This window comes from Triturus cristatus, chromosome 11 (genome assembly GCF_964204655.1).
Source record: "Triturus cristatus chromosome 11, aTriCri1.1, whole genome shotgun sequence".
In the NCBI taxonomy this organism is placed as follows: domain Eukaryota; kingdom Metazoa; phylum Chordata; class Amphibia; order Caudata; family Salamandridae; genus Triturus; species Triturus cristatus.
This window is the reverse complement of record NC_140594.1, coordinates 240,560,157-240,582,603: the sequence shown is the minus strand read 5'-3', so window position 1 is coordinate 240,582,603 and position 22,447 is coordinate 240,560,157.

Here is a 22,447-nt window from a genome sequence, read left to right as displayed (position 1 = left end):
CCATTGCAAGTGAGGTGTAACTGCCCATTTGGTCAACAAACGCGTTTCTGGATGCATCAGGAATTACACATTCTACGGGAATACTGCATCCTGGTTGGACATTTCACTTTCACCTGCTGAAAGCTGGTGAAATCTCCTGGAGGGAATGGACTGAAGAAATCTAGAATTACCATAGGGATGAATCAGGGGCCTGATGTACACTTTATTCGGTGTTTGCATGCATTCATTATTATTATTATTTTTATGTTGCATTTACTAATCCCATTTTGTATTCCTCTTTGTATTCCATGTTAGTAAAGTTTTATTGACTCTTAAAATGGGATTTCAACCTATACCGATTCTATATTTGGAAGGGGGCGTGTTGTAGGCGTTCCTTCCAACTACTGCATTGGTCTGATATGTATCAATGTTCAATGTTTTATGACTGAAATCTGAACGCAAAACATTGAAAACCCTCGGACCTCCAAGTTGAAGTGGTAATGCATTAAAAAAAGACCCCTTCCCTTTGTGAATAATAATTTTTTTAAAGTTTGGTGGGGGAGTAAGCAGTGATTCAGGGGACCACCATCCACTCGTAAAACTTTAGAAAAAAAGTAATCTTTTTTGAGTATACATGCCAACATTCTGAAACCGAAACATGGGAAAGTTTGGAAAAAAATAGGGGGATTTATTTTTCCCATTGACTTACAATGAAGAGCACGAGATTTTGGGCAGGAGACAGCAAAAATAAAGCCCCTTTGGGCTTAAAAATCGTGAGTCTTCTGCCTGAATCGGGTCTGTTAGCATCTAAGGCATGGGTACTCACAAACTTTCTCTCAGGGCCAAATTTACAGTGTGTTTTGTGGCCGAGGGCCGCACCGTGGCGGTGGGGGTCATTGGGGGAAGGGGCGGGGCTAGAGCAACAAAAAAACCTGTGACCATGAGGTGGAACACAGGCCCCTTCAGCGGACGCCTTCGTCCACTGAGCCACCGGACCCGGCATACACATCTCTCTCTCTCTCTCTCTCTCTCTCTCTGTCTCCCTCTCTCTCCGTCTCCCTCTCTCTCTGCCCCCTCTCTCTGTCTCCCTCTCTGTCTCCCTCCCTCTGTCTGTCTCCCTCTGTCTCCCTCCTTCTGTCTCCCTCCCTCTGTCTCCCTCCCTCTCCCTCCCTTTGTCTCCCCCTGACTCCCTCCCTCTGTCTCCCTCCCTCTGTCTCCCTCTGCCTGTCTTCCTCCTCCCTCTGTCTGTCTCCCTTGTATCTCTCTGTCTGTCTCCCTCCCTTTGTCTGTCGCCCTCTGTCTCCCTCTGGCTGTCTCCCTCTGTCTGTCTCTCTCTGTCTCCCTCCCTCTCTGTCTCCCTCTCTCTGTCTCTCTCTGTTGCCCTCCCTCTGTCTCTCCCTCTGTCTCCCTCTCTCTGTCTCCCTCTGTCTTCCTCTCTCTGTCTCCCTCTGTCTTCCTCTCTCTGTCTTCCTCTCTCTGTCTCCCTCCCTCTGTCTCCCTCTCTCTCTGCCTCCCTCTCTCTCTGCCTCCCTCCCTCTCTGTCTCCCTTCCTCTGTTTCCCTCCCTCTGTTTCCCTCACTCTCTGTCTCCCTCCCTCCCTCTGTCTCCCTCACTCTGTCTCCCTCCCTCTGACTCCCTCTCCCTCTGTCTCCCCTCTCTCTCTGTCTTCCTCTCTCACCATCTCCCTCTCTCTCCGTCTCCCTCTCTCTCTATCCCCCTCTCCCTCTGTCTCCCTCCCTCTGCCTCCCTCCCTCTGCCTCTCTCCCTCTGTCTCCCTCTCTCTGTCTCCCTCCCTCTGACTCCCTCCCTCTGTCTCCCTCTCTCTCTCTGTGTCCCTCCCTCTCTGTCTTCCTCCCTCTCCCTCCTTCTGTCACCCTCTGTCTCCCTCCCTCTCTCTCCCTGTCTTCCTCTGTCTCCCTCCCTCCCTCTCCCTCCCACTCCCTGTCTCCCTCTGTCTCCCTCCGTCTCCCTCTCCATCTCTCTGTCTCTCTGCCTCTCTGTCTCTGTCTGTCTCTGCCTCTATCTGTCTGTCCCTTCCTCTATCTGTCTCTGTCTGTCCCTGTTTCTGTTTGTCTCTGTCTCTGTTTGTCCCTGTCTCTGTCTCAATCCGTCGTTCTCCCTTTCCGTATCTGTCTGTCTCTGTCTGTCTCTGTCTGCCCCATCCCTGTCTCTGCCTCTATCTGTCTCTGTCTGTCCCTGTCTGTCTCTGTCTCTATCTCTGTCTGTCTCTATCTCTGTTTCTGCCTTTATCTGTCTCTGTCTGTCTGTCCCTGTCTCTGCCCCTATCTAGCTCTGTCTGCCCCTGTTTCTATCTGTCTCCCTCCCTCTGTCTCCCTTTCCGTCTCTGTCTGCCCCATCCCTGTCTCTGCCTCTATCTGTCTCTGTCTGTCTCTATCTCTGTCTGTTTCTGCCTCTATCTGTCTCTGTCTGTCTCTATCTGTCTCTGCCTCTATAAGACCCTGCCTCTATCTTTGTCTCTCTCTCTCTGTCTCTGTCTGTCTCTACCTCTATCCGTCTCTGCCTCTATCTGTCTCTGTCTCTGTCAGTCTGTCCCTGTCTCTGCCTCTATCTAGCTCTGTCTGCCCCTGTCTCTATCTGTCTCTGCCTCTATCTGTCTCTGTCTCTATCTGTCTCTGCCTCTATCTGTTTCTGTCTCTATCTGTCATTCTGTCCCTGTCTCTATCAGTTTCTGTCTGTTTCTGTCTCTCTCTACTGCCCTCTGTCACCCTCTGTCACCTCACCAGACTCTCACACCCTGCTGTCCTCTGTTATTCTTTGTCACCTCACCCCTGCTTGTGTGGCAGCTGAGACAGCTTCCCTTCCCGGGCACACACACAGCCCCACCCGAGTACTTCACAGGTCTTTAAGAGACCATTTGCATGATAACGAGGCTTTGTTGTATTTCACCTCTTCTTAGCGCCCCTGCACCTCCACTCGGACTATTACTTGAATCGCCCGGCCCCCACAGAGCAGAGTCTTTGTTTGCTGACACTGTAAAAAAAGAAGAAAAACACTGGTACATGTATGCAAGGTCCGCGGGCCGCAAATAAAGGCTTGCCTGGCCGCTGGCGGCTCGCGGGCCGTTCTATGAGTACCCGTGATCCACGGGAAAACTGGCTGCATTTACAAAATAAGTTAATTTGATTAAAAAGCAGTCAAAGGCATGGTGATCTGCGACAATTCCTGTGATAGCCCCAATTGTAATGAGTTGCAATTTGCAACAATGTCATTACTATTCTTTAGGTAGGTTTGATTCCGACCCTCTATGATTTGAAATTTTACAAACCTATAGTATATAGGTTGATTTGTAAATTCCTTTACTGTGCGCTAAACATTTTGATACAGTGTGCAAACAGTATTTTGCGACCACTTTTTTGTACATCTGGACACTGGTGATATAACCAAATACATTTGTATCATAATTTTGGGTGGGTAAATCAACATAGCATTCCCAGACTCATGTTATAAAAAAAATGTATAAATAAAAAATACATAAATACACAGAGGCGCTTCGGTAAAGCCCTCTTCATCCATTGGTCGATTCAACTGTTGTTTCACATTGTACTTTTCCCACTGAGACAACTGAGCTCATCCACTTAAACACCCACCTAAGAAGAAGAGCACATCATGGAGGAGATGGGCAAGGACCTCACGGCCCTGCATGCACAGCAGTTTGCTTCCCAGGAGGTGGTGCCTGCAGCTTTTAAGCACACCACCATCTCTTGCATTGTGAGAGGCACCTCATGGAGGAGTAGGGCCAGGAATTCAAGGCCCAGCCTGCGTAGCAGTTTGCTACCCAGAAGGTGGGACCTTCAGTGATTTAATGTGCATCACCATCTTAGGCAGTGCGGGACATGAGTGACATGTCCGGGCATTTCCTGGGCACAGACATACCTTAAATGGTCCAGTCTTCGACCATGATGGCCCAGAAGAAGCTGGGCTGGTACACCTCTCTTGGTTCAATGACAGGGCTGATGTGATAGTTTGTGAATGGATTATGCCCCCCCCCCCAACCAAGGTACTCATTATTTTGGTACTGTATCTTTCTTTCGTGTTTGTGTGCAGTTATTATTTACTTAAAAACTCTGCCCATCGGCCAAAAGAAAATAAAGTAGAATCATATTTACAGTGAGAATACTTGTGCTGCTGAAAGCCCAAATAGGAATCTCTCAGCTGGCAAACCAGATGCCCCCTCTACATGTGCAGGGGAGGCATGTGTAAACTCTAATTGGTACCTACGCCTTAATAAATTAAAGGCCCTAGTCCATACTTGCATTGCGTGGTGGAGAGGCGCAATTACAAAACTAACAAACCACCAAGAGGAGACCTCATTAACCACCAGAGTGAAGCCAACAGCGTCAACAACTACAGTAACCACAGTGGCAGGCTCACCATGTATGTTGTCTTGTGATCTCCCAGTCACCAAGGCACAAAATCAGCTGACTGTGTGTCTCTCTGTGATTAGGGCTGAGGGGGGATATAAGTGGTGGACCCCAGATTGAAGGAGAATCCCAGAAAAAGAAAAGAACGTCCGACTATGGTTGAGCACTTCAAATCCACATGTTCCATGTATTTAGATGAGGTGCAAGTACTCCCAGCATCTGCAGTCAAAGGATGCCAATATTGGAAGACAGTTCATAAGTATGGAAGGTGCACTCTATACAAAGTCAATCAATCAAACCAATGAAATCTATCAATCTTCTTTTATTAAAGTTGTCATTAAAAACTGGCACACAGCCAACGCGTTTTGTTCCCTGATGCCAAAGGGAACTTCGTCAGGGCTTGAGAATACAAAAGAAGTTTCAATATTTAATATATAGAATATAGTTTCAATATTGTAAAGGGATAGACGTCTCATCAGAATTGAACACATGTAATGTGATCTCGAGTATAGTCAAGGACGCACGTAGCTCATTGAAAAATGTATATATGAAGATAGCAAGAGTCCCACAGTTGGCTCAAAGTCAGAGAAATAACAATATTTATGGTTCCTACAACAGAGTCTTCATAGTGCAGAAAAGTGAATAACGGCATGCTAACCAGCCTAGATGACCTATGCCGGTGCTACATGCATCCTTGACTACAAAATACTCAGATCTTACAAAGCAATATGAATGCATATCTGAACTCTCTGAAAAAGCGCATCAACATCTTGACATTGGATGATTTTTATAGACATCTACTACGCAGACCAGATCATTTGCTCTCTCAGCCCATACAGAAACCTTATCCACCTACTTTCCCCTATTTCGCCTCTTATGCTAACCCCATGGCAACACTAGAATTGAGACAGGTCTTTTCTTGCTCACTGCAATCAACCCCTAGTGGACCTCTACCTCCGGAGCCGATCGCCTGCAGGTTGAACACTAAGAACTTTCAGGGGATCCCCTCCTGGACTAGTGAAGACTGGTGCTGGGCTCACTGAGACCGTCACCGCTCGCATCTCTGCCCTTAGATAGTGGGCAGTTGAAATAGATGCACCGGGCAAACCAGCATCACTGGAGTTGCCTGAGCTGGTAAATGCTGTGACCCATGAGCAGGGGGCCGTGGCATACATGAGTTCTAGCATAAAGCCAATACCACTGACCAAATTCCACGACTGGCAACAGTGATGTGCTACTCCTCCCCAGTTGAAACAAGCATGATGATCGTTGGACTGTAGGCTCCTAATCAAGCCCTTCCTGCATGAAAACCTACATAATTCTAGCAACATTAGTGGCCAACCGTTTGCACTGCCAGAGGAGCACTGAGGCTTTTAATAGTCCTCAACCTACGGTGAGTTACCCCTAATGAGACATGTATGCCGTGAGTGTCTTTGTTGGTGGAGACATTGTTCTTATTATTTTTATTTTGGTGTATCATCACCCTGACTCGGGTAGTTGGATCACTGGTGGCCATATTCTCTATTTTCATTCGTATCTCTCCCGAGCAATAAATGGAGCCCTCTCTCACGCTTAATAAAAAGACAAAGACATAGGAATACCCAGCCCAGTATCTACACAGAAACTGAAACAGGACTTCACTCACTTCTCTAAAGGGGCAGACATCTTGGAATTAGGCCCTTCCATTAGGGGTCTAAATCTACTCTGTTCCTTATCACCCTAGAACCTCCCTTCCCACTGACCTCATCTGGAACTATCCCACACCAATGCACTGAACCTCCTACTATCACCTGCTGCGTGATATTCAAAAATCTAATATTTTTTACCAACTGTCGCGCTCAATGGAGGAAAGCCTTATTCTTCGTGCTCAAGGTCACCTCCACCAAGAAGATTCCACACAGCTTCAAACTTACTATCTCCCCCTCATCTGTGTTCAATGCTGATACCACCATCAACATTTACAATAATGCTACTGCACTCATCCAATCCTCTAATTGCAATCTGAAGCTCTTTGATGATCTCTTTTCCTACATCAAAGACATGATAGACAAAGATGCTACCCCATCCTTTTATCGCTGCTACCGACTCCCACCCTACTGAACATTCACCCCATTCCACCCACCCCTTTTCTCACCTTATCCCTGCACTCTCCTGTCCCTCATACCCACTTTCCAACTCATGACATCATTACCCAGATTGCCTCCTCCCCTCGCAAGAGTGATTACCCTAACCCAATTTGCCACATCACAGCAGTACAGAATACTACCTCCTCACCTGAGAATGCAGTTCCCGCCACTAGTCCACATCTCAATATCAACTCCCCTCCCCAAACTGTAAGCAGACTGGATCTCAACTCTGATCTCATGAGTGACCATCAACTCCTTTTGCGATCAAGTATCCAACATTATTCTACTAATCACAATTCCCCCACCTCCTTGGACAAGACCCCTCCATGACAGAGCTCTCTACAGACAGGATCTAAACAGGACTCACTACACTTCTTCCAATCCCCAAATCCTTCGCCCACCTAACCCCCAATCTGTACAGTACTGCACAGACATTGTCCAAAAACCCTCCCCCATATCCAGGGGCTGATGCAAACTGCCAATATCCTCCTTCATCCCCAAAACCTCTCACGCATTCCCTCCAAATCAACCTAACAGTACCTCGACTCTCTGGTCAACGCTTAATGACCTAAAACAGAATTACATTTGATGAGGGCTGACATCTAGAACCTACTACATATGACCTCTAAATTGGAACATAAGGTTAAGAACCACAAAAAGCATCACACAACAGTCAGTGTCTTTCTTGTCAATTTCAATATTCATTGGAAAGACACAAATGAATTACCCCTTTGGTGAATAGCTTCAAATCCTTCCTTAATGACCTCAACTTGGTTTAGGCATGCAACAAGTCGACACATAACAAAGGGGCCACACAAGACCTAATAATAGCAAAGGAGAACACTATCCAAATTTAGTCCAGTCTACCATGCGACTGGAAAGACCACCATTGCATCATGATCTCCATCGCAGAAAGAGCTGTTATCTCCAAAGGACAACCATATAAAGCCAAATACATTATATCTCCATTCACTAACATCTCTGACACACAAGACCTTACTGATCTCTCTTTTGTTATTTAATTCAGAAAGGTATTACCCATATACTTACATCCATAGCTTATTCGTTCACTATACAATATCAATTACTGTCATTGACGTCACGATACATGTCCAATTTCAAATATAAATTCAGGTACTGATAAATCTAAGATACAGAAAAAATTCAGTGTACCCCAATGTCTCAGAGCCTTAATACAGAGAAGAAATTCATATACTGACAAATCGAACATAAATATAAAATTCATTGTGGCCCAGTCTCTCATAATCCTAATACATTACCCTACCCCAAGCAGCCAATTTGTTATAGGGACCCAAAGTTTCATCCTCCACCTTCTGGCCTGATGTCCCCTGCATTTGTAAAGTGCTTGTTCCAATTTATAGATGGCAATTAAACGGGCCAGCCACTCATGGAACCTAGGGGGCTCAGAATCCTTCCATCTGGTTGCGATTATTAGCCTGATGACGGTGACTGAGATAAATACAATACTAATCTGACCTTGATCCAACCCTGTACTGTTATCATACCCCTCCATCATACGTGAGGGAGTTAAGCCCACACTTAAGCCCAGAATCTTCTCCCAGAAATCTTCTGATTCCCTTTTTAACAGAAATAACTTTCAGCAGCCATAAAACATATGTATCTCCTCTGCTGGTCCGGTCCAACAACTGGGACATTTATCATCCTCCCTTTTTCCCCAGTTGAATAGTTTGGCAGGGGTAAAATATAGGTCAAAGATCGTTTTGAAGTGTTGCACCTTTAAATTAGCTGATAAAAGCGTTTTTTTTACCACCTACAATGACATATCTGTTATAATCCATTGACTTCCAGGTTTGTATAAGGGGACGCTTGATGAACCATGTTGTAGTCTCTTCCTCTTTCCCTGCCCCCCTCCCTCTATCCACCCCTTGGAACATTCAATCAATCAATCAATCAATCAATCAGAACATTTGTAAAGTGCACTACTCACCAGTGAGGGTCTCAAGGCGCTGGGGGGGAGGGGTGCTGCTACTGCTCGAATAGCCAGGTCTTGAGTAGCCTCCTGAAGGTTAATAGGTCCTGGGTCTGCCGTAGGAGGATGGGGATGGTGTTCCAGGTTTTAGCGGTGAGGTGGGAGAACGATCTGCCATCGGTAGTCACTCTTTGGATGCGGGAGACGGTGGCGAGGGCGAGGTTGGCGGTGCGGAGCTGGCGGTCTGGGATGTAGAAGGTGAGTCGTCTGTTGAGGTATGCCGGTCCGGTGTTGTGGAGTCCTTGTGTGCGTGGGCGAGGAGCTTGAAGGTGATCCTCTTGTTGACGGGAAGCCAGTGCAGGTCTCTCAGGTGGAGTGTGATGTGGCTGTGGCGAGGGATGTCAAGGATCGAGCGTGCAGAGGCGTTCTGTATGCGTTGTAGTCGTTTCAGGAGTTTGGCCGAGGCTCCTGCGTAGAGGGCATTTCCGTAGTCCAGCCGGCTGCTGACGAGGGCCTGGGTGACCGTTCTTCTTGTTTCGTCGGGGATCCACCTGTAGATCTTGCGGAACAGGCGGAGGGTGTTGAAGCAGGAGGACGAGACGGCGTTGACTTGCTTGGTCATGGAGAGTGTTGAGTCGAGGATGAACCCCAGGTTGCGTGCGTGGTCGGTGGGTGTCGGTGCTGCTCCCAGTGCAGTCGGCCACCAGGAGTCGTCCCAGGCCGAGGGGTTGAAGCCGAGGATGAGGACCTCCGTCTTGTCTGAGTCCAGCTTCAGATGGCTGTTCTTCATCCACTTGGCGACGGCTTTCATTCCTTTGTGGAGGTTGGTTTTGGCGGTGAGGGGGTCCTTGGTGAGGGAGAGGATCAGCTGGGTGTCGTCGACGTAAGAGATGATGTTGAAGTCGTGCAGTCGGGCGACGAGGGCGAGCGGTGCCATGTAGACGTTGAACAATGTCGGGCTGAAGGATGATCCTTGGGGTACGCCGCAGATGATCTCGGTGGCTTCGGAATGGAAAGGGGGGAGGCGGATGCTCTGGGTTCTGCCGGAGGGGAAGGAGGTGGTCCATTCCAGAGCCTTGTCTCGAATCCCTGCGTTGTGGAGGCATGTGCGTAGGGTGCGGTGGCAGACAGTGTTGAAGACGTCTGATAGGTCCAGGAGGATGAGGGCCGCGGTTTCGCCGTTGTCCAGCAGGATCCTGATGTCATTGGTGGTGGCCATGAGGGCAGTTTTGGTACTGTGGTTGCTGCGGAACCCGGACTGGGACGGGTCCAGGATGCTGACCTCCTTGTGGTAGCTGGTCAGTTGTCTGTTGACAGTCTTCTCAATGACCTTCGCCGGGAATGGGAGCAGGGAGATGGGCCGGAAGTTCTTGAGGTCCCTCGGATCCGCCTTGGGTTTTTTGAGTAAGGCGCTGATCTCGACGTGCTTTCAGCTCTCCGGGAAGGTTGAGGTATCGAAGGAGATGTTGATGGCCTTGCGGAGATGGGGTGCGATGGTGGCTCTGGCTTTGTTGAAGATGTGGTGTGGGCATGGGTCTGATGGAGAGCTGGAGTGGATGGTGTTCATGATTTTGATGGTGTTGTCGTCGTTTATGTTGGTCCAGGTGAGCAGGGGATCGATGTGGGTGGTGGCCGTGTGGTCAGAGGTTTTGGTGGGTGTCAGGGTGGTCAGGTTGTTGGAGCTGTCGTGGATGTCTGCGATCTTGCGATGGAAAAAGGTGGCAAGGGAGTCGCACAGGTCTTGCGATGGTGGGATGTTGTTGGTGTTGGAGCTGGGGTTGGAGAGTTCCTTCACGATGTTGAAGAGCTCTTTGCTGTTGTGCGCATTGTTGTCTAGGCAGTCCTTGAAGGAGGCCCTTTTGGCGGATCTGATGAGGTGATGGTGTCTGCGGATGGCATTCTTGTGGGCTGCGTAGCTGTCTGGCGTCTGTTCGCGTTGTCATTTCTTCTCTAGTTTGCGGCAGGTTTGCTTGGAGGCCTAGAGGTCTGCGGTGAACCAGCTGGCTTTCTTGTTGGTGCGACTGTTGGAGGGTTTCTTGATCGGGGCGAGAGTGTTGGCGCAGTCGTCGATCCACTGTCTGAGGTTGCGGGCGGCGGTGTCGGTGGGGTCAACGGGTGGGCTTTGGGCGAGGGTGGTGTTTAGCTGGTCTTCGGTGACTTTGCTCCAGCTGCGGTAGGGGATCTAATGAGTGCAGTGGTGCGTGTTGGGTTTCCGGATGGTGAAGTGGATGCAGCGTTGGTCGGTCCAGTGGAGTTTGGTGGTGTGGCTGAAGCTGACGTGGGAGCTTGCGGAGAAGATGGGGTCAAGTGCGTGGCCGGCAGAGTGGGTGGGTGTTGTGATGAGCTGTCTGAGTCCGAGGTTGGTGAGGTTGTCAATCAGTATGGTGGAGTTGGTGTCGTTGTTGTTCTCGCGGTGGAAGTTCAGGTCCCCGAGTAACATTCCTTCTGTTGAGCCAGAGGCTACCTTGAAATATTGACAAGAGTAGCCTGACTGGCAAGGTATGCTGGTTGCTGTGCCCTTGCTCTACGCGCTGAGGTGGTAGAGTGGAGGCCGTAATAAAGGATAACTTCACAACTGGGGTTGTTCATGTTCATCAGAATGCCATTTGGACTCGCTTCAGCGGCAGTGGTGTTTCAAAAGATAATGCAGCACATTCTAGAAGGGGTACCCAAAACCATGTGCTTCCAGGACGATGTCTTAATTTACAGAGCAACATCTGATTAACACGACTCGTCTCACAGAACAGTTCTTGAGAGATTCAAAGAGGCGGGTCTTACACTAAAAGAAGGTAAATGCCAAATCAGGGTGGGAACTGATGACTACCTTGGGCACACCATATCAAGGGATGGATTTAAACCCAAATTAAGCCTCCTTGATGCCGTTGAAAAAGCCAATGCCCCCACCACCAAACAAGAACTATTACCTTTTCTTGGTCTAGCTGAATACATGGCCAAATACGTCAAGAACTTTGCCGATATTTCTAATGATCTCAGGGAACTCACTAAAAACCACACGCCTTACAAATGGCTAGATAAGCACCAGGTAGCCTTTGACAACATAAAAAAACTATATCAAGTGCCCCTCACTTATGCAATTTTGACCCTACCAGGAAGACCATCCTAACCACCGACTCCAATAACAAAGGTCTAGGCGCAACCCTTCCTCGGGTCATTGGGGGGAGAGAACGCATAGTTGCCTTTGCATCCCGCACTCTCAACATCTCAGAAAGAAAATACTCTGTAGTAGAGAGGGAAGCACTAGCCTGTTTCTGGGCGATGAAACATTTCAAGTTCTACTTATGGGGGATAACATTCACAGTTCGCACCGATCACAAGCCTTTCATCTACATGTTTAGTTCTAAAGGTACAGCTAACAGTACACCCAGAGTAGCTAGATGGGCGTTAGGCCTGGAAAGCTTTGTTTTTAAACTTGAATATGTCGCAGGAGACCTCAACACAGCAGCTGACTTCCTCTCAAGAGCACCATTAGACCTGGTGGAAAACTTTGAAACATTTGAATTTCCCATTTTACAAGTTACACTCTTCTACTGTAAATAAAGATGAATGGATCGAGAGCATGACCCAAGATGCTACTCTCACTTGTCTACAAGAATACACTCTACAAGGATGGCCAGCTTCCCGTAAAAGTGTTAGCCAAGAACTATCAACATTTTGGGAAATCAGACACGAAATCAATTTAAACAATGATTACATCTGGAGAAATAACAAAATCATACCTCCGGAAGGGTTGAAGCACTAGATAATAGACTTGGTTCACGAGGGCCACCTAGGAAGAAGCCTTACAAAAACCAGACTCAGAGAACACTATTGGTTCCCCAACATGGACTCTATGGTCGAGACCAAAGTCAAGAACTGCACTATTTGCGCCAATAGTGACAAAACCAAACACACCCAGAAGGCACCTTTTCCCCAGTTTCTATTCCGGGCAAACCATGGGAAAAACTGGCACTGGACATCATCGGCCCGATCAATAAGAGAGGTGTCACAAAAAGATTTGCATTTTTTCTGACTGATTTTCACTCACACTGGTTAGTCATCAAAATGGTGCACCAAATTACTACCGAATCCCTAATCAATTTCCTGCGAGATACTTTTGTCACTGAAGGCATTCCGTCCACTTTGGTCATGGACAATGGCGTCCAATTCACCTCATCAGCCATGTCCAACTTCCTAACTAGTTTAGCCATAACCCACCTCAAAACTGCTCTGTACTGTCCTCGAGCTAATGGCTTAGTCGAAAGAGTAAACAGAATGGTAAAAGAGAATATACAGCTTGCGTGTATTAACCACCTACCTGTTGAACGCTCTATTCAAGATATGCTCTGGGCATATCACACCACTCGCAACCTGATCACGGGCATATCCCCCTTCTCATCTCTCAGGAGAAGAAAACCCAGTACTAAGTTCTTCCCTAACTGGATTGGGGGGGAAGAAGTAACAGAACACTCTGATGACAACGCCAAATCCAGAATAGCCTCCCATCAAGCCAAATATAAAGATCGGTATGATCAAAAGCATGGAACCAAATACCGGGAATGGTCTGTAGGCGACTGGGTAGCTGTGAAAAAACCCACCCTTGCAAGGGATCACGACTCTGAGTTCTATGAACCCAGAAGAATAGTGGAGATCAAAAACAACACAGTGGTTCTTGAGAATGGGCAGAACTGGAGCATGGACCGTTTAGCAAAAAGCCTGAGCCCAGAGAACACCACTCACGATAGCTCCCAGACCTTTGTTGGCCCTGGAAACGGGACAACTCATCAAAGGAGCCGCAACAAAAGACCTATTGTTTCACCCAAATGGCATAAATACTTTATTATGCAATAATGTTAACCTGTTATTCTTTCCTTGTTTTATGGGGGGATGATGTGTTATAATCCCTTGCCTTCCATGTTAGTATATGGGGACACTTGATGAACCATGTTGTAGTCTCTTCCTCTTTCCCTGCCCCCCTCCCTCTTTCCACCCCTTGGAACATTCCTTCTGTTGAGCCAGAGGCAGCCTTGGAATGTTGACAAGAGCAGCCTGAATGGCAAGGTTCGCTGGTTGCTGTGCCCTTGCTCTGCGCACTGAGGTGGCAGAGTGGAGGCCGTAATAAAGGATAACTTCACTTACCTGATTCCAGTCTTCATTGTAACAATATCTATATCTATATCTTCATTCTCTAATCTGCTGGCCCATTTCATCTCCGTTTTCTCCATACCATAAGGAGCTTCCTCCATCATAATATCATATAGGTGTTTTATTTTACATACAGATCCCCCCAAGGTTTCAAACAGTGGAATCTTAACACTTGAGATTGCCTGCCTCCGTTTACCAAAGAATCCCCTAATTTGTAGATATTTGAACTAGTGTCTATCGGGGATTCCATACTCTCTATGCAACTCGGGAAAAAGATATAGTTGGTCTATTGCCTGAATATCTCCCACTGTCCTTAAGCCCAGCTGTTCCCCTATAGCAGGGGTACTCACAAATTACAGTGTGGTTAGTGGCTGAGGGCCGGACTGGTAGGGGTGGAGTCAGTGGGGGCAGGATCAGTGGGGGGTGGAGCTAGAGTAAAAAAATAAACCTTTCGAAACATCTGTCTCCCTCTCTCTCTGTCTCCCTCCCTGTCTCCCTCCCTGTCTCCCTGTCTCCCTCCCTGTCTCCCTCTCTCTCCCCCTCTCTCCCCCTCTCTCCCCCTCTCTCCCTCCTCCGTCTCCCTCCCTCCTCCGTCTCACTCCCTCCTCTGTCTCCCTCCCTCCTCCGTCTCCCTCCCTCCCTCTCTCTCCCTCTCCCTCCCTCTCCTTCCCTCTCCATCTCTCTCCGTCTCCCTCCGTCCTACGTCTCCCTCCGTCCTCCGTTCCCTCCCTCTCTGTCTCCCTCCCTCCCTGTCTCCCTCCCTCCCTCTCTCTCCCCCTCTCTCTCTCCCCCTCTCTCCCTCCTCCGCCTCCCTCCCTCCTCCGTATCCCTCCCTCCCTCCCTCCTCCGTCTCCCTCCCTCCCTCTCTCTCTCCCTCCCTCCCTCTCTCCCTCTCTCCCTCTCCTTCCCTCTCCGTCTCCCTCTGTCTCCCTCCGTCTCCTTCGGTCCTCCGTCTCCCTCCCTCCTCCGTCTCCCTCCCTCCTCCGTCTCCCTCCCTCCCTCCCTCCCTCTCTCCCTTCCTCCCTCTCTGCAAAAAAATCGGGAGAATGGGGCCTTGAATCGGGTTACTGAAAATAATTTCATATATAACAACAACCCATTTGTTGCAAACATTTCCAACTATATGCGCTATATCGATGATATTTTCCTAATTTGGACTGGCACACAGGAATCATTGGATGGGTTCGTTGGTTGGCTCAACGAAAGATCTAATGATATCAAATTCAGCAGTGTATCATCAAACGAATCGATTACATTTTTGGATGTTAAGGTAGTGGCTTTTGAAGGGGAGCTAGAAACCACACTTTTCAGGAAACAGACAGACAGGAACAAGGCATTACATTATACCAGCAACCATCCTCGGAGTCTGAGACAAAATTTACCTTATGGTCAGTTCTTGCGAATTCGTAGGAACTGCACAAAAAAAGAGGAATACTTCATGCATGCCAACAAATTAAGAGATCGCCTTCTGGAGAGGGGATACCCCAAGAAACTACTCAAACACTCTTTGAAGAGAGCTTGGTGGACACCAAGAGAGACATTGTTGGAGCAAAAAACTAGGAACAAGGGCAGTAGACCAGTTTGTGTAACAACATTCTGCCCTAATAGCCACCAACTCCGGAAACTCATCCTAGGTAATTGGCATTTGATTAAGGACCTCCATGAAGAATTTTCTACCCCTCCAATGTTTGCATATAAGAAGGAGAAAAGTGTAGCCAACTATATAGTCCGGGCGGCTCTACCAAAACAAGAACATCGGACTTTAAGGAGCATGCTGGATTTACCGCCAGTTGTTGGTCACCACAAATGTGGAACATGTATATGTTGCGAGCAAACCATAGAGGGTGATGTCTTTTCATTTAATACTACCCACTGGAAACATAACACGTTTAGCAATTGTAAAACGAAGAATGTTGTCTATGCAATAACTTGTCCTTGCCCAAAGCTGTATATTGGGAAGACAACCCAGGAGGTCCGACAATGTATCATCCAGCATAAATCAAGGATTAGACGACGAGTGGAAAATGCCCCATTAGTCAGCCACTGGGCCACAATGACACACAGTGAGGTGGATTTGAAATGGACAGTGTTGTCCAAGATTGAAAGAGACCCGCGTGGAGGCGATTTGGAAGGCCAATTAAGCCAACGTGAGGCATTACTCATTATGAAATTCAACACGGCGATTAACGGCCTGAATGAAGTAGCAGAGATATTCAGACCATTTGTCTAATCGGAGAATAACATTGTCCAGATGTACCCACTGCCGTTCCTGTTCGTTTTGCTGTTCCAATATAACAAACAATGTACGGATTCCCTGTCAACTGAGTGCGTTTACAAAAGTTTGCTGACAGTGCCAGCTGACATGCAGCCACCCAACCCCTGGTCCTTATGGAATGCCTTCCGCTGTTTGTCACGTTAAAAATTGTTTTAGCGTATACTCAAACACATAACAAACCCCCGAAAAAAACCCTCAAAAAAACTCCACACTTTCGTTAGAGTGAAATTCAAACCACATTGCCCAGCAGCCACCTGGTTTTTGTGGACAACTACGCGATTTCAATTCTGTTTGGTTAAAGCGCCTTTACTCTTTAGTTTTCCAAACATTTTTAAGCATTTGTCTACAAGTCCTCGCCACCCTTCCTACTATTTTTCCTATACTTAACTCGAAGGTCGCCAAGTAAAACTACATCTACCAGCAATCTTCGGGCTTCCGGTAGTTGGTTTGGTTTAAATCGTCATCATTTCCCACAATGCAAAATGAACCTCACCAATGGATTGACACGGACATCGAGCTATGAGAGGTGAACTCCCGGTAAGTGTTCTGGCGACTAAGGAAAGAACACTAAGGGTTAGGAAGCTTAGAGGACTTCAGTATGGATTGTGAAGTAGTCTTTGCGACGACTTATACCGCTTTGTTTGTTTTTAGAATCCGGCGCGGGCACCCCATGTGAGACGAACAAACGAACTCACCTAGGTAAGCCTTTCTATTCGCAAGGCAGGTTGAGTTTCGGCAAATGAACGTGAATGACGTTTGTAGTAATCGTAGTTCATTTTTTGATTTTAGCAAAGCTACAATCAAACAAGCATTGTTAGCCGGAAAAGAGGGCACGATCCCCTGATCCGGTAAGTTGAGCTAGCACCCCATTTTTGTCCAAAAGTCTGTTGTTTGTCCTGTGTTGTATGTATAGCCTGATTTAGTTAAGCAAGAAACGATAATGCAAATGGTTTTTTGTTTAGGTTCCTCATCATTTGGAACGATTTGGATATATTTCAGGCAGATAGATCTCCATTTCTAAGGTGGGTGATGTTAGGTCTTGGTGGTGCATTGTAGGAATTCTGAGCTGCAGTATAATACCTAAAACGTATTTTTTATTGTTTATTGCAGAAATTGGTTGGTCCTGAGGAGAACCCAAAATATAGTGGTTCGAAACGCGTCGACCAGTTCGGTCCTTGTGTTGCACCGTCCATAAAAATTTTTTTTCTCTTCTTGTGTGTTTCAAAAATAATACTGGAACTTTATTGTTTCAACGGAAAAGACAGAACGTTTTTTGTTGTTCAAATTGAGTTGTAATCAATCTACCAGAGAAGAAAGGTTGCTACAAGGACCAAGTCTTTTAGAGTGTGTGTATAGTTTGGTGTATGCATGAGTATATTGGCCATGATTGTTTGAGGAGTGCATGTATGTTTGTTTTATTAACTTAGGGGATCATGAGTATTATGTTGATGTATTATATGTTATGTCAGATAGGGATTTGTACATAAGATAAATGCGCAATGAAGCAATGTTATAGCGCAAAATTATTTTGAAATGTGAAATTAATTAAAAACATTTCCATCGACTAAAAAGGAAATTCATAAAACCCTCCTCTCATGTTTCATTTCATTTTAGGAGTTATAAAAGCATTAGGTTTAGTCAGTCTTAGCTTGAACTTTTTGTTCTGTTTTGCTAGTCAATTGGGCTCAGTTCAGCTGAGTGTTTTGAGCCAAAACCCGGTTTTGTTTTTTCGCTTGAATCGGGTTACTGGCATGTATGGGCGTTGGAGGTGTGCTGCTGCAGATTCCGACATTTGAAACGCAAAATGCACGTTTTTTTCCTTACCTTTCAGAAACATTGATCACAGTGGCAGGCAGAGAGAGGGTGATGCAAGTGTTCTGCACTGGCCTGGCAGATTGCTGGCAGTGCATACATCCCCCCCCCGTGTGGCATCCCGGCGGGCTGAAACAGCTTCCAGGTACACACACAGCCGCCCCCGAGTACTTCACAGGTCTTTAAAAGACCATTTGCTTGTTGATGAGGCTTTGTTTTGCTTTTTCACCCTTTCTAGAGCCCCTGCATCGCCACTCTGATTATTGCTGGAAGAATTAGCACTCTACACAATACAAGCCCTGTCAGCTGAAACCCCGAGGAATCGGGTTTTTGCTTGCAGGAATCGGGAGGCGGGAGACTAGCCTTGAAATCGGTAGTCTCCCACCTGAGTGGGGAGGGTTGGCATGTCTGGGTACGATGTCTGCAAGGTCCGCGGGCCGCCAAGAAAGGCTTGCCGAGCCGCTGGCGGCCCACGGGCCGTACTATGAGTACCCCTGCCCTATAGCATAATTGAACACTGGGGTGAGAAAGGACGATCACCAAATAGGTGTATTCCTTCTCAATACCCAAGTGTTTTTGGATTTTCCCCCAAGTTTGCCAGGCTTTCCTGATGAATTGAAATCATACCTTTTTAAAGTAACTCGGTTGGAGCTGGCGAACCAGCAGCGCTCTAGCCTCCTCCCCAAGTGCCAACTCATAAATAGTTGGGAGGTCCTCAGCCCCTACAACTCTATCTCTACCATCCTTTTCAAAAAAGAGTATATTCATTTACTGAAGTAACGCTGCCCAACAATAGAAAGTGAGATTAGGAGCAGACCAGCCACCCTGTACATGTGGCAAAGTAAGACATTTCACGGATCTCCTAACCTTACCATATTGCCAAATGAAATTACTGAATATAGAATCTAGTGCTTTGATTATTGTCCCTTTAATTTCCACTGGAAGTGCCCTCAATAAATATAGTATCTTGGGAAGCATTACCATCTTGAGAACATTGATTCTCCCTATGATGGTCAGATGGAATGAGTTGATCCGCCTAAGGTCCAAAGCTATTTTATTGATCATTGGATCAAAATTAATTTGTGTGATCCAATCTACATTCGGGCTGATCCTGACCCCAAGATAGGTAGCCATAGGTACTCACCGACTATCCTGAAAAAGTGATATTTTCGGTACATATTATTTGAGTCTTAGACTTATTGAGTAGGTACCCCGACTCCTTTCCAAAAATGATAGCCATGGCTTCAATTTCTTTTAATGCCTTATCTGGGTTAGATGTTAATGCCGCGATATCATCTGCGTATGCTAGCACTTTGGTTTTGAACCCCTGGGTTAGCGCCGGAAAGATGGCCTGATTCCCTATAATCTGTTGAATAAATGGATCGATGTATAAGGCAAATAAAATTGGGTAGAAGGGACACCCCTGCCTTGTTACTCTTGCCACTCTTATAACATCGGATTCTTTACCAATCAACTGAAGCTTTGCATATGGTGCCCTATACATTACTTTAATTGCTGTGGTGACCTGGGGACCGAATCCCTTAGCAGCCAAAACTCGCCATAGGTATTCCCATGCCACCCGATCAAACGCCTTTTCTGCGTCCAGGAGGATCATAGCCAGACTCCCGTTGTATTATTTGGTGATGTCAAACAGTGCCACGGCTCGCCTTATATGATCTGTTGTGTCTCTACCAGGTACGAAACTGTGTTGCCAAGGCGAAACAAGACTGGCCATGATGCCCAAAGGCGATTTGGTAGAATTTTTAAATAGATTTTAGCATCTGCATTAATTCAGGAGATAAGTCTATATGAAGTAGGCATGTCGGTGGCTTATCTTTCTTTGGGAAAATAACAATATTGGTACCCCTCCAAAAATCCGGCGGGCTTCCAGTATATTGCACCCCTAAAAATAAATCCAGCAACAAGTGGGCTAGCTTTGCTTAAAAACTTTTGTGTAATTCCAGTGGTAGCTTACCTGGGCCTGCTGCCTTTACCGCGGCCAGCTGCTGTATTGCTATTTGTACCTTGTCCAATACCAATTCGGATTCCAGCTTGTCCCTCTCATTCCCCCCCAGCCTCCTGCCCTCTTTGTTTTGAGACCTCACCTGTGGACTTCCCAGAGGGCCCTGTTCCTCCTCCGTATAGAGGTCTTGGTAGAATTTATGGAACACAGTGGCTATGTCCGCTGAGTCTGGATATGTGACCTCTCCACTTGTTATTGTAGATATCTGGCTCTTTGTCGATTTTTGTCTTGTCTTTAGAGCGAGAAGTCTCCCTACTGTTTCCCCATACTCATATCTCTCGACCCTGTGAGTCTGATACCCTGCTGCTGCTTTCTGGGAATAGTATGAGCCTATCTCTGCTTTAGTCACGATAATATCTAAGTGAGTCGTGGCCACACCCACCCCGCAATGTCTTAACAAGATGTTCTCTTTCTAAGTCCCGGAGCTTGGCTCGCATTTGCTTACTCTTCCGCTCCTGTTGCTGTTTTTTGTGCAAGAAAAAGCTGATCATCTCCCCCCTCAGCCCTGCCTTAAACGCATCCCACACCATATTGCGCGAAGCGCTATACCTATTCATATTGAAGAAGTCTATTATCCACTTTTTAAAGTGTCCAACAAACTTCTGGTCTACCAACAACTTCCGGTCGAATGTCCATTGGTACTGTTGCAATTGTATTTGCTGTATCTTTATCTCCAAAATCAAGGGATTATGATCTGACATTATTTTCGGCAATATTTCTATGCCTGCCCCACCCAAAATCTGCTTTGAGATGAAAAAATAATCCAACCGGACATATTTCTTGTGTGGGAACGAAAAATAGGTGTACCCAGGGTCTGAAGGAAACTAAGAGTCCCATGTGTCTATTAATCCATGGCTTTTCATAAATGATGCTAAGGCTCTATATGCTCTGGGCTTCCGTCCTTGATATCTGCTTAACACAAAGCTCCCAGCTCCCAAATGAATATTAAAATACCCACACATAATCAGGGGAGTGGGCCAGGATGCAAGCTCTAATTCCAAATCTTCTAATATCTTTGGCTCATCCTGATTTGAGCCATAGACCGCACTTATCGTTATTACCGATTCTAGCTCAGCCAGAGCCCATCTGCCACCAGCGTCACCCAATCTCCGTTTGACTGATCCCATTTTATTCTTGGCTAAAATGGCCACCCCTCTGATGTTGGAGCTTTGAGAAGAACAGGCCAATAGGGAGTACCCCTTTACCGTGATTAACCCCCTTTTATCCCATGGTATATGCGTCTCTTGGATACAGACAATATCCTTAGTGATAGATTTTATTATCTCCATAACCCTAAGCCGCTTGTTCCTATCCACTAGGCCCCCTATGTTAACAGAGCAAATAGTAATCTTACCCATTTGGTCTTAATGAATGGTCCTGGAGGGAACAATTTATTCCAATTTCTGTCATTGTCATTGTCTTTATTAGTTTACGATCTTGCTTAGATACCATACTAAATGCCTCTCTGAATTTTTCACCCCATTTTTCCACTCTTCTCCCCCATGCCCCTAGCCAAAAAGAACCCTTGACCTCCCACCCCTGACCTCCCCATTCCTCTGCCCTCCCTGCCCCCTCCCATCCCCCCGTGCCCCCCCCTCACCCCACTCCTCGGGAAGAATCCAGACCCCACATCGGTCTGTTAGATGATGAAAAGCAAATTGCCAACACTGTGAACTGTCATGTAAACTATATTACAGTTGTAAGGAGAAACAGAAAAGGAAAAGGAAAAAGCAGAAATCAACCTCCCCATCAGCTGGGAATAGAGGTCTCCTGATACCGAGATTACATCTTAACCTTTCCTGACCTCCCTTAGTCTGAATTTATCCCAAACCATTAGAGTGCGCTGGCTTCAGCCCTACCAAAAACTCTTTGGCTTTTATTTCAGATGTGAAAAACCTTATTGCACCATGCCAGACTACTTTTAAGGAGGCTGGATTATTCAGAAATACATTGGCACCCTTATCCTGGAAGGGTTTGATTAGCTGCCAGAGTCACCACTTCTCTCGACGGTGGCGTGACAAAAGTCCGGTCTAATGAAAAATGAAACATCTCCTACATTTCTCCTGGCCTCTGGCCTAGCTTTTTCAAACACTGTCTGCCTTAAGAGAAAGTTCCTGAAAAAGACCAGAACAGCCCTCGGCTTGGTCCCTTCCCTGACAGGATGGCTCAGGGTAAAAGGTGTCCTATGTACTCGTCGAACCTCTAGCTGCCAGTTCCAGTCCGAGAGCTCCGGGAATGCTTGCTGAAAGAGATCCAGCATATAAGTCCTAATGTCTGTTCCCTCCTTCCCTTCTGGGATTCCCAGGACCCTCAGGTTATTACGCCGCCGGCGATTCTCACTGTCCTTCCATTGAATACACATTATCTGCTTCTCTTGATCTTTAGATTGTGTAAGTTTGTCAGCCACCTCTGTCTCGACATTGCTAACTCTGGTTTTGAGCTCTGTAAGGCGCTCTCCTATAGTATTGCAGGTCTTTGACAATTTTCTTACTGCGCCCTGTACTTTCCTTGCTGTACTCTGGGCTTTGCTGGCATCCGCCCGCGTCTCTTCCCGGTATTGCATAATCATTTAGAGTACAGTTTCTAATGTCGGGGAATGTAAGCCGAGGGCACCCTGCGATGTTGCAGTTTGAGCGGTGTTTAACGAATTAGATAATGAATAGTCCCATTTCAAGCTAGCGTCCCTCTGCAGATGATGCCCGGTTTTCTTTCCCCGTCCGTCGAGCTGTCAAGAAGAGGGGGTCCCCAGCTACGTCT